Source organism: Sinohyriopsis cumingii, unplaced genomic scaffold, assembly GCF_028554795.1.
Source record: "Sinohyriopsis cumingii isolate HCF-2022 unplaced genomic scaffold, ASM2855479v2 utg002479l, whole genome shotgun sequence".
NCBI classification, from domain to species: domain Eukaryota; kingdom Metazoa; phylum Mollusca; class Bivalvia; order Unionida; family Unionidae; genus Sinohyriopsis; species Sinohyriopsis cumingii.
In genome coordinates, this window is record NW_028316224.1 from 115594 (window position 1) to 132600 (window position 17007).

General features: G+C 34.5%; 8 non-coding genes across 8 annotated transcripts; all 8 read right to left on the reverse strand.

The window, feature by feature from the left end:
• Nucleotides 1-1389: 1389 nt before the first annotated feature.
• On the reverse strand, nucleotides 1390-1508 carry LOC149770338 (5S ribosomal RNA). Its single transcript, XR_016418715.1, has one exon. It is a non-coding gene; the product is annotated as a 5S ribosomal RNA (ribosomal RNA).
• A 900-nt stretch (nucleotides 1509-2408) lies between these two features.
• On the reverse strand, nucleotides 2409-2527 carry LOC149770339 (5S ribosomal RNA). The gene has a single exon (XR_016418787.1). It is a non-coding gene; the product is annotated as a 5S ribosomal RNA (ribosomal RNA).
• Nucleotides 2528-5945: 3418 nt separating this feature from the next.
• LOC149770340 (5S ribosomal RNA) lies at nucleotides 5946-6064 on the reverse strand. The gene has a single exon (XR_016418728.1). It is a non-coding gene; the product is annotated as a 5S ribosomal RNA (ribosomal RNA).
• Nucleotides 6065-6964: 900 nt separating this feature from the next.
• On the reverse strand, nucleotides 6965-7083 carry LOC149770341 (5S ribosomal RNA). Its single transcript, XR_016418880.1, has one exon. It is a non-coding gene; the product is annotated as a 5S ribosomal RNA (ribosomal RNA).
• Nucleotides 7084-10596: 3513 nt separating this feature from the next.
• LOC149770342 (5S ribosomal RNA) lies at nucleotides 10597-10715 on the reverse strand. The gene has a single exon (XR_016418739.1). It is a non-coding gene; the product is annotated as a 5S ribosomal RNA (ribosomal RNA).
• A 900-nt stretch (nucleotides 10716-11615) lies between these two features.
• Nucleotides 11616-11734, reverse strand: LOC149770343 (5S ribosomal RNA). The gene has a single exon (XR_016418801.1). It is a non-coding gene; the product is annotated as a 5S ribosomal RNA (ribosomal RNA).
• A 3490-nt stretch (nucleotides 11735-15224) lies between these two features.
• Nucleotides 15225-15343, reverse strand: LOC149770344 (5S ribosomal RNA). Its single transcript, XR_016418750.1, has one exon. It is a non-coding gene; the product is annotated as a 5S ribosomal RNA (ribosomal RNA).
• Nucleotides 15344-16248: 905 nt separating this feature from the next.
• Nucleotides 16249-16367, reverse strand: LOC149770345 (5S ribosomal RNA). The gene has a single exon (XR_016418802.1). It is a non-coding gene; the product is annotated as a 5S ribosomal RNA (ribosomal RNA).
• Nucleotides 16368-17007: the final 640 nt, after the last annotated feature.

The following is a 17007-nucleotide window of genomic DNA, read 5'->3' on the forward strand; positions in this document are numbered from 1 at the left end:
GAACAGTAAAGAACATATATAAAAAGGTTTATTGAAACAGCGTCTCATCATGGTGTGGGCTCCACGATGCATAGGGATAAATAAAAAAGCGAGTATTCCATTACTTTTCACTTCATTTGATATGCATCCATATGACACAGAATGCTCTCGGTGAGTACAGGGAATCAGATAAACGTCACTGTGCGGGACTAGGTATAAAACATTTATTGTAGTTTTAATTGTAAATTTTTCGGGCATTTAAGTAGAAATTAAATGATTTCAGTTCTAGTGAGAACAACATTTCGACTGTAAAACATAATTTGTTGTCTTGATGCGTTTTCAAGACTCTTGGGCTGATTAGTCACACATCTCTTCAACGTTTCCGATGTACAAATGTTTGTGTGCAGTATAATATTAGTAACTAAAGTGTATACTGATTCAAAGTTCTAATCCAAAAGAAGCAAAACTGGCCTCAGATACTCATATTTGTCACTCATCCATTTTCTGACCCAGATAAGGGGAGAATTCCATGTTGAAATTGACTTAAAATGCAGATTCAGGACATTATTGTTGTTGTTATTATTATTATTATTATTCCTCTTTCTGTCCTATCATTTGGTTAAAATAAGCGACACCGGCCTATAAGCTAACTTTAAAAATAGGGTCTTATCAGATTTGCAAAGGATCTCTTCTTGCAACTTGTAGAAGTTAACGTTGTGGAAATACAGAAAGTGGAAGCATGGAATATCTATCTAAACTTACTGTAATCAAAACAGAATTTTATAACCCAATTTATTTAGCCAATGGCCCATATTTACAGTATTCGCTACAGGATGCCAATTTTCCCACTGGCAGACTGAGGCCCTGCTGTAAAAGAAATCAATCAATCAATAAATTAATATAAAAAATTCTCACAATTCATACATTCCATATTTATCAATCAATTAGTGAATAAGAAATACCACAAATAAGTACCCAAAATGAAAGACATTGATCGCATATTTTGCAACTCTGCGCTAGAGACTACACCAGGAATATATGAGAAGAAACTTGAAGGAAGTATTTCGACGTGAAAGGAGGCAGCTTGTTGTGGTAGTAAAAGTAGAGGAAACTGGATAAATTGAACCGAATTTGTTAATAAGAAATACTGGTCATCTATGATCGCATATTCCAGTAGTAAGGATCGAAACCAAGAGCAGAGAAGTGCAAAGCAACATTTGCTATATTCAGGTCCTATACTTGATTTTTTTAGGATCCGAATTATTGAAGAAAGTTAAGGAAATAGAGAAAATGAAAGTCGAGAAATTGCTCTATTTATTATTTATATTGAATAAAGTAAATTTAGTTACAATAAAAGAAAGAAAGAAAAACTTCAACTGTTTTTAGTTATAAAAGAAAAAAAAAAATTAGAGTCTACAGCACCCGGTATTCCCAGGCGGTCACCCATCCAAGTACTAACCGGGCCCGACGTTGCTTAACTTCGGTGATCGGACGAGAACCGGTGCTTTCAACGTGGTATGGCCGTAGACACAAGTGTGTGTAAATTTAAGACTTATATTCGCTTCTCTCTTCACCGTTTCCGATGTACAGACGTTTACGTTTATGTGCCGTGTAAAATTAGTAATTAAAGTGTACTTATTAAAACTTATATAGATAAACTGCCTTCATACATTATTCAAATTTGTAATTCAGGCATTTTCGGACTCGGACATTAGTTGCTTAACCGGAGGTTTACACCTTCAAATGGACTTAAATAACAATGCATTTAAACGAAGATTCAGTTCATTTTTGTTGTTTTTGGGCATTATTATTATTATTATTATTTATCTTGTATCAACTGACTAATTCAATAGGTAAATAATCGACATCAGCCTATGAGCTACCTTTAAAGACGGACTCGAATCTGATTTGAAACGGATATCGTCTTGCAGCTCGGAAACGTTAAAGTTGTGGAAACACAGAAAGTGCAAGGAAGTGGAAGCAGGGAACATCCATCCAAACTTACTGTAATCAAAACAGAGATTTATACACCAATTTATTTTGTCAATGGCCCATATTCGAAGTATTCGCTAAGGGATGCCAAGTTTCACACTGATAGACTGGTGCCCTGCTAAAAACAGGTAAATAAATTAAAATAATTAAAAATAATACATTCCAAATATATCTATCAATTATTGAATAAGAAATACCACAGACAAGTATCCAAAATGAAAGACATCGATTGCATACGTTGCAATTATTCGCTATAGGCTGAATCCGGAATATCAGAAGAAATTTGGAGGATCTGGACGGCATACGAGGCGGCCCATTTCGATCCTGGAGGTAGAGGAAACTGAAAAATTTGCACCAGATTTGCGAACAAGAAATATTGGCCATATATGATCGCATATCCTCACAGTGAGGATGGAACCAAAAAAAAATTTAAAAAATGCCTACAGCACCCGGTATTCCCAGGCGGTCACCCATCCAAGTACTAACCGGGCCCGACGTCGCTTAACTTCGGTGATCGGACGAGAACCGGTGTTTTCAACGTGGTATGGCCGTAGACATTTGTATGTACAAATTTAAGACTAATATAGGTTGTCTCTTCGTCGTTACAAAGATATATTACACACACACGCACACACACACACACACACACACACACACACACATATATATATATATTAGAGACAGGGGAGAGCTCTGCTTACGACAATACATCCCTTCAGTTTCAATCTGTAAAGAAGCAAGAGCTTATTTGATCGCCGATGTCACTGACATGTAGGTTGCCATATTTGTGCAGTCATTTGAATAGTAATACAATGGCGAGTTCCGTGTCAAATTTCATCAAGGTTGTCGTTTTCTTTCGTCAGTCAGCTTCATTAACGACAAATGATGTTATACTCGGAATTATTTCTGAGAAAATAAATCGTATTTCTCTCGATTTCATGCAGGTATATCTCGATGAAAGGTCGGTCAAGTTTGCATGGCAGGCTAGTAAGCACAATGGCTCGCATCGTTGCTCACAATTGAACTGACAGTCATACATTTTATACTATATGTACGACTGATAGTTTCATTGTAAGCAATGATACGAGCCCCCTGTGGCTAGTAAGCAGCCTATGCCGATACCGCATGGTGTCGGCGATTTCCAACGTTTTGATAAGCAAAACAAATATGTCCATACACCCCAATACTAATGTCCAAATATCAAAAATCGCTATTTTGGGACTATTATGAATTCATTCAAGGACATTCTAAATTACATCATCGCCACACGTCAAGATTGTTATTACATCAGCACATTCAAAATTGGACTTCATTCAGAAAACCACTGGCATTCATTTGGAACACTACCCTTTTGGACTTGTCATATAACTTTTCATGGACTATTTGTGATTTCATTTATAATGCTGAAAAGTATTTAAATTTTCACTTTGTATTCTTTATAAAAATAAATTAAGTCGGTTGGTTTAGATTGGCTAAGATAGCATTAAGGTGTTTTTGTTTATATGAGCCAATATCACATTATTCTTTTCTTGGTTTAGATGGGCTAAGTTCACATTATGGTACATTGGTTTAGATGGGCTAAGTTCACATTAAGGTGTTTGGCTAAGTTTCCATTAAGATATTTGGTTTAGATTGGCTAAGTTTGCATTAAAGTGTATTGGCTTATATTGGCAAATTTCACATAGGAATTTGATTTAGATGGCCTAAGTTCACATTATGGTGTTCTGGCAAAAGACTGCTTGGTTTTATTAGGCAATGAGGGTAGTCTTGCTCAAGGGTACAATAGGGCAACCAGCTTGATAGAAATCTATCATGTTAACCATTGGACTGATGTACATTTTATCAGTGTAATTTAGAGTCTGTTTAAACCATTCCGAATCCCCCCATCTCTCTCTCTCTCTCTCTCATATAAATATATAATATATATATATATATATATATATATATATATATATATATATATATATATATATATATATATATATATATATATGAAAGAAATAATATTTTCAATCTTTCTGCACTGTACTGATTTTCTGGTTGAATACTAAAAGTAAGTTTAAATATATATAAGGAGTTTGCAAATTTTATAAAAGTCAGCTTGCCTAGCAAGTAGTAGGTCAATATGATACAATGTAGAATTTAAGAAAATGTCATTATATGTATTGAAACGTATGTATGTATGTACACACACAAACGTATATATATATATATATATATATATATATATATATATATATATATATATATATATATATATATATATATATATATATATATCACAAAAGACACACACATATCTTAAAACACCCTCAGCCACCCAGGATATATATATGATCCGTTTTTACGAGATAAACTTATTAATTCAGTATGGTATAATTATCGAGTAAGATCAGTAGAGTTTTTGCCCTTGTTTGCAATCGTTATAGGATAACGCGTTAAAAATAAAATTACACAGAAGTACAATTAATGTTAATAGCTGATAAAGTTATGCGAACTTTGTTGCATACTCTCTCTCTCTCTCTCTCTCTCTCTCTGTTTCTCTCTCTCGTGTGTCAGTATGATAAAGCAAGAAGAAAAAGGAAGAACAGTAAAGAACATATATAAAAAGGTTTATTGAAACAGCGTCTCATCATGGTGTGGGCTCCACGATGCATAGGGATAAATAAAAAAGCGAGTATTCCATTACTTTTCACTTCATTTGATATGCATCCATATGACACAGAATGCTCTCGGTGAGTACAGGGAATCAGATAAACGTCACTGTGCGGGACTAGGTATAAAACATTTATTGTAGTTTTAATTGTAAATTTTTCGGGCATTTAAGTAGAAATTAAATGATTTCAGTTCTAGTGAGAACAACATTTCGACTGTAAAACATAATTTGTTGTCTTGATGCGTTTTCAAGACTCTTGGGCTGATTAGTCACACATCTCTTCAACGTTTCCGATGTACAAATGTTTGTGTGCAGTATAATATTAGTAACTAAAGTGTATACTGATTCAAAGTTCTAATCCAAAAGAAGCAAAACTGGCCTCAGATACTCATATTTGTCACTCATCCATTTTCTGACCCAGATAAGGGGAGAATTCCATGTTGAAATTGACTTAAAATGCAGATTCAGGACATTATTGTTGTTGTTATTATTATTATTATTATTCCTCTTTCTGTCCTATCATTTGGTTAAAATAAGCGACACCGGCCTATAAGCTAACTTTAAAAATAGGGTCTTATCAGATTTGCAAAGGATCTCTTCTTGCAACTTGTAGAAGTTAACGTTGTGGAAATACAGAAAGTGGAAGCATGGAATATCTATCTAAACTTACTGTAATCAAAACAGAATTTTATAACCCAATTTATTTAGCCAATGGCCCATATTTACAGTATTCGCTACAGGATGCCAATTTTCCCACTGGCAGACTGAGGCCCTGCTGTAAAAGAAATCAATCAATCAATAAATTAATATAAAAAATTCTCACAATTCATACATTCCATATTTATCAATCAATTAGTGAATAAGAAATACCACAAATAAGTACCCAAAATGAAAGACATTGATCGCATATTTTGCAACTCTGCGCTAGAGACTACACCAGGAATATATGAGAAGAAACTTGAAGGAAGTATTTCGACGTGAAAGGAGGCAGCTTGTTGTGGTAGTAAAAGTAGAGGAAACTGGATAAATTGAACCGAATTTGTTAATAAGAAATACTGGTCATCTATGATCGCATATTCCAGTAGTAAGGATCGAAACCAAGAGCAGAGAAGTGCAAAGCAACATTTGCTATATTCAGGTCCTATACTTGATTTTTTTAGGATCCGAATTATTGAAGAAAGTTAAGGAAATAGAGAAAATGAAAGTCGAGAAATTGCTCTATTTATTATTTATATTGAATAAAGTAAATTTAGTTACAATAAAAGAAAGAAAGAAAAACTTCAACTGTTTTTAGTTATAAAAGAAAAAAAAAAATTAGAGTCTACAGCACCCGGTATTCCCAGGCGGTCACCCATCCAAGTACTAACCGGGCCCGACGTTGCTTAACTTCGGTGATCGGACGAGAACCGGTGCTTTCAACGTGGTATGGCCGTAGACACAAGTGTGTGTAAATTTAAGACTTATATTCGCTTCTCTCTTCACCGTTTCCGATGTACAGACGTTTACGTTTATGTGCCGTGTAAAATTAGTAATTAAAGTGTACTTATTAAAACTTATATAGATAAACTGCCTTCATACATTATTCAAATTTGTAATTCAGGCATTTTCGGACTCGGACATTAGTTGCTTAACCGGAGGTTTACACCTTCAAATGGACTTAAATAACAATGCATTTAAACGAAGATTCAGTTCATTTTTGTTGTTTTTGGGCATTATTATTATTATTATTATTTATCTTGTATCAACTGACTAATTCAATAGGTAAATAATCGACATCAGCCTATGAGCTACCTTTAAAGACGGACTCGAATCTGATTTGAAACGGATATCGTCTTGCAGCTCGGAAACGTTAAAGTTGTGGAAACACAGAAAGTGCAAGGAAGTGGAAGCAGGGAACATCCATCCAAACTTACTGTAATCAAAACAGAGATTTATACACCAATTTATTTTGTCAATGGCCCATATTCGAAGTATTCGCTAAGGGATGCCAAGTTTCACACTGATAGACTGGTGCCCTGCTAAAAACAGGTAAATAAATTAAAATAATTAAAAATAATACATTCCAAATATATCTATCAATTATTGAATAAGAAATACCACAGACAAGTATCCAAAATGAAAGACATCGATTGCATACGTTGCAATTATTCGCTATAGGCTGAATCCGGAATATCAGAAGAAATTTGGAGGATCTGGACGGCATACGAGGCGGCCCATTTCGATCCTGGAGGTAGAGGAAACTGAAAAATTTGCACCAGATTTGTGAACAAGAAATATTGGCCATATATCATCGCATATCCTCACAGTGAGGATGGAACCAAAAAAAAATTTAAAAAATGCCTACAGCACCCGGTATTCCCAGGCGGTCACCCATCCAAGTACTAACCGGGCACGACGTTGCTTAACTTCGGTGATCGGACGAGAACCGGTGTTTTCAACGTGGTATGGCCGTAGACATTTGTATGTACAAATTTAAGACTAATATAGGTTGTCTCTTCGTCGTTACAAAGATATATTACACACACACGCACACACACACACACACACACACACACACACATGTATATATATATATATATATATATATATATATATATATATATATATATTAGAGACAGGGGAGAGCTCTGCTTACGACAATACATCCCTTCAGTTTCAATCTGTAAAGAAGCAAGAGCTTATTTGATCGCCGATGTCACTGACATGTAGGTTGCCATTTTTGTGCAGTCATTTGAATAGTAATACAATGGCGAGTTCCGTGTCAAATTTCATCAAGGTTGTCGTTTTCTTTCGTCAGTCAGCTTCATTAACGACAAATGATGTTATACTCGGAATTATTTCTGAGAAAATAAATCGTATTTCTCTCGATTTCATGCAGGTATATCTCGATGAAAGGTCGGTCAAGTTTGCATGGCAGGCTAGTAAGCACAGGGGCTCGCATCGTTGCTCACAATTGAACTGACAGTCATACATTTTATACTATATGTACGACTGATAGTTTCATTGTAAGCAATGATACGAGCCCCCTGTGGCTAGTAAGCAGCCTATGCCGATACCGCATGGTGTCGGCGATTTCCAACGTTTTGATAAGCAAAACAAATATGTCCATACACCCCAATACTAATGTCCAAATATCAAAAATCGCTATTTTGGGACTATTATGAATTCATTCAAGGACATTCTAAATTACATCATCGCCACACGTCAAGATTGTTATTACATCAGCACATTCAAAATTGGACTTCATTCAGAAAACCACTGGCATTCATTTGGAACACTACCCTTTTGGACTTGTCATATAACTTTTCATGGACTATTTGTGATTTCATTTATAATGCTGAAAAGTATTTAAATTTTCACTTTGTATTCTTTATAAAAATAAATTAAGTCGGTTGGTTTAGATTGGCTAAGATAGCATTAAGGTGTTTTTGTTTATATGAGCCAATATCACATTATTCTTTTCTTGGTTTAGATGGGCTAAGTTCACATTATGGTACATTGGTTTAGATGGGCTAAGTTCACATTAAGGTGTTTGGCTAAGTTTCCATTAAGATATTTGGTTTAGATTGGCTAAGTTTGCATTAAAGTGTATTGGCTTATATTGGCAAATTTCACATAGGAATCTGATTTAGATGGCCTAAGTTCACATTATGGTGTTCTGGCAAAAGACTGCTTGGTTTTATTAGGCAATGAGGGTAGTCTTGCTCAAGGGTACAATAGGGCAACCAGCTTGATAGAAATCTATCATGTTAACCATTGGACTGATGTACATTTTATCAGTGTAATTTAGAGTCTGTTTAAACCATTCCGAATCCCCCCATCTCTCTGTCTCATATATATATATATATATATATATATATATATATATATATATATATATATATATATATATATATATATATATATATATATATATATATATATGAAAGAAATAATATTTTCAATCTTTCTGCACTGTACTGATTTTCTGGTTGAATACTAAAAGTAAGTTTAAATATATATAAGGAGTTTGCAAATTTTATAAAAGTCAGCTTGCCTAGCAAGTAGTAGGTCAATATGATACAATGTAGAATTTAAGAAAATGTCATTATATGTATTGAAACGTTTGTTTCCTTTGTATCTGTTGATATCTAAAATCCATATCCCAATAATTAAAATTATCCAAGACTATATGTAAATAATACACGTATGTATGTATGTATGTACACACACAAACGTATATATATATATATATATATATATATATATATATATATATATATATATATATATATCACAAAAGACACACACATATCTTAAAACACCCTCAGGCACCCAGGATATATATATGATCCGTTTTTACGAGATAAACTTATTAATTCAGTATGGTATAATTATCGAGTAAGATCAGTAGAGTTTTTGCCCTTGTTTGCAATCGTTATAGGATAACGCGTTAAAAATAAAATTACACAGAAGTACAATTAATGTTAATAGCTGATAAAGTTATGCGAACTTTGTTGCATACTCTCTCTCTCTCTCTCTCTCTCTCTCTCTCTCTCTCTCTCGTGTGTCAGTATGATAAAGCAAGAAGAAAAAGGAAGAACAGTAAAGAACATATATAAAAAGGTTTATTGAAACAGCGTCTCATCATGGTGTGGGCACCACGATGCATAGGGATAAATAAAAAAGCGAGTATTCCATTACTTTTCACTTCATTTGATATGCATCCATATGACACAGAATGCTCTCGGTGAGTACAGGGAATCAGATAAACGTCACTGTGCGGGACTAGGTATAAAACATTTATTGTAGTTTTAATTGTAAATTTTTCGGGCATTTAAGTAGAAATTAAATGATTTCAGTTCTAGTGAGAACAACATTTCGACTGTAAAACATAATTTGTTGTCTTGATGCGTTTTCAAGACTCTTGGGCTGATTAGTCACACATCTCTTCAACGTTTCCGATGTACAAATGTTTGTGTGCAGTATAATATTAGTAACTAAAGTGTATACTGATTCAAAGTTCTAATCCAAAAGAAGCAAAACTGGCCTCAGATACTCATATTTGTCACTCATCCATTTTCTGACCCAGATAAGGGGAGAATTCCATGTTGAAATTGACTTAAAATGCAGATTCAGGACATTATTGTTGTTGTTATTATTATTATTATTATTCCTCTTTCTGTCCTATCATTTGGTTAAAATAAGCGACACCGGCCTATAAGCTAACTTTAAAAATAGGGTCTTATCAGATTTGCAAAGGATCTCTTCTTGCAACTTGTAGAAGTTAACGTTGTGGAAATACAGAAAGTAGAAGCATGGAATATCTATCTAAACTTACTGTAATCAAAACAGAATTTTATAACCCAATTTATTTAGCCAATGGCCCATATTTACAGTATTCGCTACAGGATGCCAATTTTCCCACTGGCAGACTGAGGCCCTGCTGTAAAAGAAATCAATCAATCAATAAATTAATATAAAAAATTCTCACAATTCATACATTCCATATTTATCAATCAATTAGTGAATAAGAAATACCACAAATAAGTACCCAAAATGAAAGACATTGATCGCATATTTCGCAGCTCTGCGCTAGAGACTACACCAGGAATATATGAGAAGAAACTTGAAGGAAGTATTTCGACGTGAAAGGAGGCAGCTTGTTGTGGTAGTAAAAGTAGAGGAAACTGGATAAATTGAACCGAATTTGTTAATAAGAAATACTGGTCATCTATGATCGCATATTCCAGTAGTAAGGATCGAAACCAAGAGCAGAGAAGTGCAAAGCAACATTTGCTATATTCAGGTCCTATACTTGATTTTTTTAGGATCCGAATTATTGAAGAAAGTTAAGGAAAAAGAGAAAATGAAAGTCGAGAAATTGCTCTATTTATTATTTATATTGAATAAAGTAAATTTAGTTACAATAAAAGAAAGAAAGAAAAACTTCAACTGTTTTTAGTTATAAAAGAAAAAAAAAAAATTAGAGTCTACAGCACCCGGTATTCCCAGGCGGTCACCCATCCAAGTACTAACCGGGCCCGACGTTGCTTAACTTCGGTGATCGGACGAGAACCGGTGCTTTCAACGTGGTATGGCCGTAGACACAAGTGTGTGTAAATTTAAGACTTATATTCGCTTCTCTCTTCACCGTTTCCGATGTACAGACGTTTACGTTTATGTGCCGTGTAAAATTAGTAATTAAAGTGTACTTATTAAAACTTATATAGATAAACTGCCTTCATACATTATTCAAATTTGTAATTCAGGCATTTTCGGACTCGGACATTAGTTGCTTAACCGGAGGTTTACACCTTCAAATGGACTTAAATAACAATGCATTTAAACGAAGATTCAGTTCATTTTTGTTGTTTTTGGGCATTATTATTATTATTATTATTTATCTTGTATCAACTGACTAATTCAATAGGTAAATAATCGACATCAGCCTATGAGCTACCTTTAAAGACGGACTCGAATCTGATTTGAAACGGATATCGTCTTGCAGCTCGGAAACGTTAAAGTTGTGGAAACACAGAAAGTGCAAGGAAGTGGAAGCAGGGAACATCCATCCAAACTTACTGTAATCAAAACAGAGATTTATACACCAATTTATTTTGTCAATGGCCCATATTCGAAGTATTCGCTAAGGGATGCCAAGTTTCACACTGATAGACTGGTGCCCTGCTAAAAACAGGTAAATAAATTAAAATAATTAAAAATAATACATTCCAAATATATCTATCAATTATTGAATAAGAAATACCACAGACAAGTATCCAAAATGAAAGACATCGATTGCATACGTTGCAATTATTCGCTATAGGCTGAATCCGGAATATCAGAAGAAATTTGGAGGATCTGGACGGCATACGAGGCGGCCCATTTCGATCCTGGAGGTAGAGGAAACTGAAAAATTTGCACCAGATTTGTGAACAAGAAATATTGGCCATATATGATCGCATATCCTCACAGTGAGGATGGAACCAAAAAAAAATTTAAAAAATGCCTACAGCACCCGGTATTCCCAGGCGGTCACCCATCCAAGTACTAACCGGGCCCGACCTTGCTTAACTTCGGTGATCGGACGAGAACCGGTGTTTTCAACGTGGTATGGCCGTAGACATTTGTATGTACAAATTTAAGACTAATATAGGTTGTCTCTTCGTCGTTACAAAGATATATTACACACACACGCACACACACACACACACACACACACACACACACACACACATATATATATATATTAGAGACAGGGGAGAGCTCTGCTTACGACAATACATCCCTTCAGTTTCAATCTGTAAAGAAGCAAGAGCTTATTTGATCGCCGATGTCACTGACATGTAGGTTGCCATATTTGTGCAGTCATTTGAATAGTAATACAATGGCGAGTTCCGTGTCAAATTTCATCAAGGTTGTCGTTTTCTTTCGTCAGTCAGCTTCATTAACGACAAATGATGTTATACTCGGAATTATTTCTGAGAAAATAAATCGTATTTCTCTCGATTTCATGCAGGTATATCTCGATGAAAGGTCGGTCAAGTTTGCATGGCAGGCTAGTAAGCACAGGGGCTCGCATCGTTGCTCACAATTAAACTGACAGTCATACATTTTATACTATATGTACGACTGATAGTTTCATTGTAAGCAATGATACGAGCCCCCTGTGGCTAGTAAGCAGCCTATGCCGATACCGCATGGTGTCGGCGATTTCCAACGTTTTGATAAGCAAAACAAATATGTCCATACACCCCAATACTAATGTCCAAATATCAAAAATCGCTATTTTGGGACTATTATGAATTCATTCAAGGACATTCTAAATTACATCATCGCCACACGTCAAGATTGTTATTACATCAGCACATTCAAAATTGGACTTCATTCAGAAAACCACTGGCATTCATTTGGAACACTACCCTTTTGAACTTGTCATATAACTTTTCATGGACTATTTGTGATTTCATTTATAATGCTGAAAAGTATTTAAATTTTCACTTTGTATTCTTTATAAAAATAAATTAAGTCGGTTGGTTTAGATTGGCTAAGATAGCATTAAGGTGTTTTTGTTTATATGAGCCAATATCACATTATTCTTTTCTTGGTTTAGATGGGCTAAGTTCACATTATGGTACATTGGTTTAGATGGGCTAAGTTCACATTAAGGTGTTTGGCTAAGTTTCCATTAAGATATTTGGTTTAGATTGGCTAAGTTTGCATTAAAGTGTATTGGCTTATATTGGCAAATTTCACATAGGAATTTGATTTAGATGGCCTAAGTTCACATTATGGTGTTCTGGCAAAAGACTGCTTGGTTTTGTTAGGCAATGAGGGTAGTCTTGCTCAAGGGTACAATAGGGCAACCAGCTTGATAGAAATCTATCATGTTAACCATTGGACTGATGTACATTTTATCAGTGTAATTTAGAGTCTGTTTAAACCATTCCGAATCCCCCCATCTCTCTCTCTCTCTCTCTCACACATATATATATATATATATATATATATATATATATATATATATATATATATATATATATATATATATATATATATATATATATGAAAGAAATAATATTTTCAATCTTTCTGCACTGTACTGATTTTCTGGTTGAATACTAAAAGTAAGTTTAAATATATATAAGGAGTTTGCAAATTTTATAAATCAGCTTGCCTAGCAAGTAGTAGGTCAATATGATACAATGTAGAATTTAAGAAAATGTCATTATATGTATTGAAACGTTTGTTTCCTTTGTATCTGTTGATATCTAAAATCCATATCCCAATAATTAAAATTATCCAAGACTATATGTAAATAATACACGTATGTATGTATGTATGTACACACACAAACGTATATATATATATATATATATATATATATATATATATATATATATATATATATATATATATATATATATATCACAAAAGACACACACATATCTTAAAACACCCTCAGCCACCCAGGATATATATATGATCCGTTTTTACGAGATAAACTTATTAATTCAGTATGGTATTATTATCGAGTAAGATCAGTAGAGTTTTTGCCCTTGTTTGCAATCGTTATAGGATAACGCGTTAAAAATAAAATTACACAGAAGTACAATTAATGTTAATAGCTGATAAAGTTATGCGAACTTTGTTGCATACTCTCTCTCTCTCTCTCTCTCTCTCTCTCTCTCGTGTGTCAGTATGATAAAGCAAGAAGAAAAAGGAAGAACAGTAAAGAACATATATAAAAAGGTTTATTGAAACAGCGTCTCATCATGGTGTGGGCACCACGATGCATAGGGATAAATAAAAAAGCGAGTATTCCATTACTTTTCACTTCATTTGATATGCATCCATATGACACAGAATGCTCTCGGTGAGTACAGGGAATCAGATAAACGTCACTGTGCGGGACTAGGTATAAAACATTTATTGTAGTTTTAATTGTAAATTTTTCGGGCATTTAAGTAGAAATTAAATGATTTCAGTTCTAGTGAGAACAACATTTCGACTGTAAAACATAATTTGTTGTCTTGATGCGTTTTCAAGACTCTTGGGCTGATTAGTCACACATCTCTTCAACGTTTCCGATGTACAAATGTTTGTGTGCAGTATAATATTAGTAACTAAAGTGTATACTGATTCAAAGTTCTAATCCAAAAGAAGCAAAACTGGCCTCAGATACTCATATTTGTCACTCATCCATTTTCTGACCCAGATAAGGGGAGAATTCCATGTTGAAATTGACTTAAAATGCAGATTCAGGACATTATTGTTGTTGTTATTATTATTATTATTATTCCTCTTTCTGTCCTATCATTTGGTTAAAATAAGCGACACCGGCCTATAAGCTAACTTTAAAAATAGGGTCTTATCAGATTTGCAAAGGATCTCTTCTTGCAACTTGTAGAAGTTAACGTTGTGGAAATACAGAAAGTGGAAGCATGGAATATCTATCTAAACTTACTGTAATCAAAACAGAATTTTATAACCCAATTTATTTAGCCAATGGCCCATATTTACAGTATTCGCTACAGGATGCCAATTTTCCCACTGGCAGACTGAGGCCCTGCTGTAAAAGAAATCAATCAATCAATAAATTAATATAAAAAATTCTCACAATTCATACATTCCATATTTATCAATCAATTAGTGAATAAGAAATACCACAAATAAGTACCCAAAATGAAAGACATTGATCGCATATTTTGCAACTCTGCGCTAGAGACTACACCAGGAATATATGAGAAGAAACTTGAAGGAAGTATTTCGACGTGAAAGGAGGCAGCTTGTTGTGGTAGTAAAAGTAGAGGAAACTGGATAAATTGAACCGAATTTGTTAATAAGAAATACTGGTCATCTATGATCGCATATTCCAGTAGTAAGGATCGAAACCAAGAGCAGAGAAGTGCAAAGCAACATTTGCTATATTCAGGTCCTATACTTGATTTTTTTAGGATCCGAATTATTGAAGAAAGTTAAGGAAAAAGAGAAAATGAAAGTCGAGAAATTGCTCTATTTATTATTTATATTGAATAAAGTAAATTTAGTTACAATAAAAGAAAGAAAGAAAAACTTCAACTGTTTTTAGTTATAAAAGAAAAAAAAAAATTAGAGTCTACAGCACCCGGTATTCCCAGGCGGTCACCCATCCAAGTACTAACCGGGCCCGACGTTGCTTAACTTCGGTGATCGGACGAGAACCGGTGCTTTCAACGTGGTATGGCCGTAGACACAAGTGTGTGTAAATTTAAGACTTATATTCGCTTCTCTCTTCACCGTTTCCGATGTACAGACGTTTACGTTTATGTGCCGTGTAAAATTAGTAATTAAAGTGTACTTATTAAAACTTATATAGATAAACTGCCTTCATACATTATTCAAATTTGTAATTCAGGCATTTTCGGACTCGGACATTAGTTGCTTAACCGGAGGTTTACACCTTCAAATGGACTTAAATAACAATGCATTTAAACGAAGATTCAGTTCATTTTTGTTGTTTTTGGGCATTATTATTATTATTATTATTATTTATCTTGTATCAACTGACTAATTCAATAGGTAAATAATCGACATCAGCCTATGAGCTACCTTTAAAGACGGACTCGAATCTGATTTGAAACGGATATCGTCTTGCAGCTCGGAAACGTTAAAGTTGTGGAAACACAGAAAGTGCAAGGAAGTGGAAGCAGGGAACATCCATCCAAACTTACTGTAATCAAAACAGAGATTTATACACCAATTTATTTTGTCAATGGCCCATATTCGAAGTATTCGCTAAGGGATGCCAAGTTTCACACTGATAGACTGGTGCCCTGCTAAAAACAGGTAAATAAATTAAAATAATTAAAAATAATACATTCCAAATATATCTATCAATTATTGAATAAGAAATACCACAGACAAGTATCCAAAATGAAAGACATCGATTGCATACGTTGCAATTATTCGCTATAGGCTGAATCCGGAATATCAGAAGAAATTTGGAGGATCTGTGGACGGCATACGAGGCGGCCCATTTCGATCCTGGAGGTAGAGGAAACTGAAAAATTTGCACCAGATTTGTGAACAAGAAATATTGGCCATATATGATCGCATATCCTCACAGTGAGGATGGAACCAAAAAAAAATTTAAAAAATGCCTACAGCACCCGGTATTCCCAGGCGGTCACCCATCCAAGTACTAACCGGGCCCGACCTTGCTTAACTTCGGTGATCGGACGAGAACCGGTGTTTTCAACGTGGTATGGCCGTAGACATTTGTATGTACAAATTTAAGACTAATATAGGTTGTCTCTTCGTCGTTACAAAGATATATTACACACACACGCACACACACACACACACACACACACACACACACACACACATATATATATATATTAGAGACAGGGGAGAGCTCTGCTTACGACAATACATCCCTTCAGTTTCAATCTGTAAAGAAGCAAGAGCTTATTTGATCGCCGATGTCACTGACATGTAGGTTGCCATATTTGTGCAGTCATTTGAATAGTAATACAATGGCGAGTTCCGTGTCAAATTTCATCAAGGTTGTCGTTTTCTTTCGTCAGTCAGCTTCATTAACGACAAATGATGTTATACTCGGAATTATTTCTGAGAAAATAAATCGTATTTCTCTCGATTTCATGCAGGTATATCTCGATGAAAGGTCGGTCAAGTTTGCATGGCAGGCTAGTAAGCACAGGGGCTCGCATCGTTGCTCACAATTGAACTGACAGTCATACATTTTATACTATATGTACGACTGATAGTTTCATTGTAAGCAATGATACGAGCCCCCTGTGGCTAGTAAGCAGCCTATGCCGATACCGCATGGTGTCGGCGATTTCCAACGTTTTGATAAGCAAAACAAATATGTCCATACACCCCAATACTAA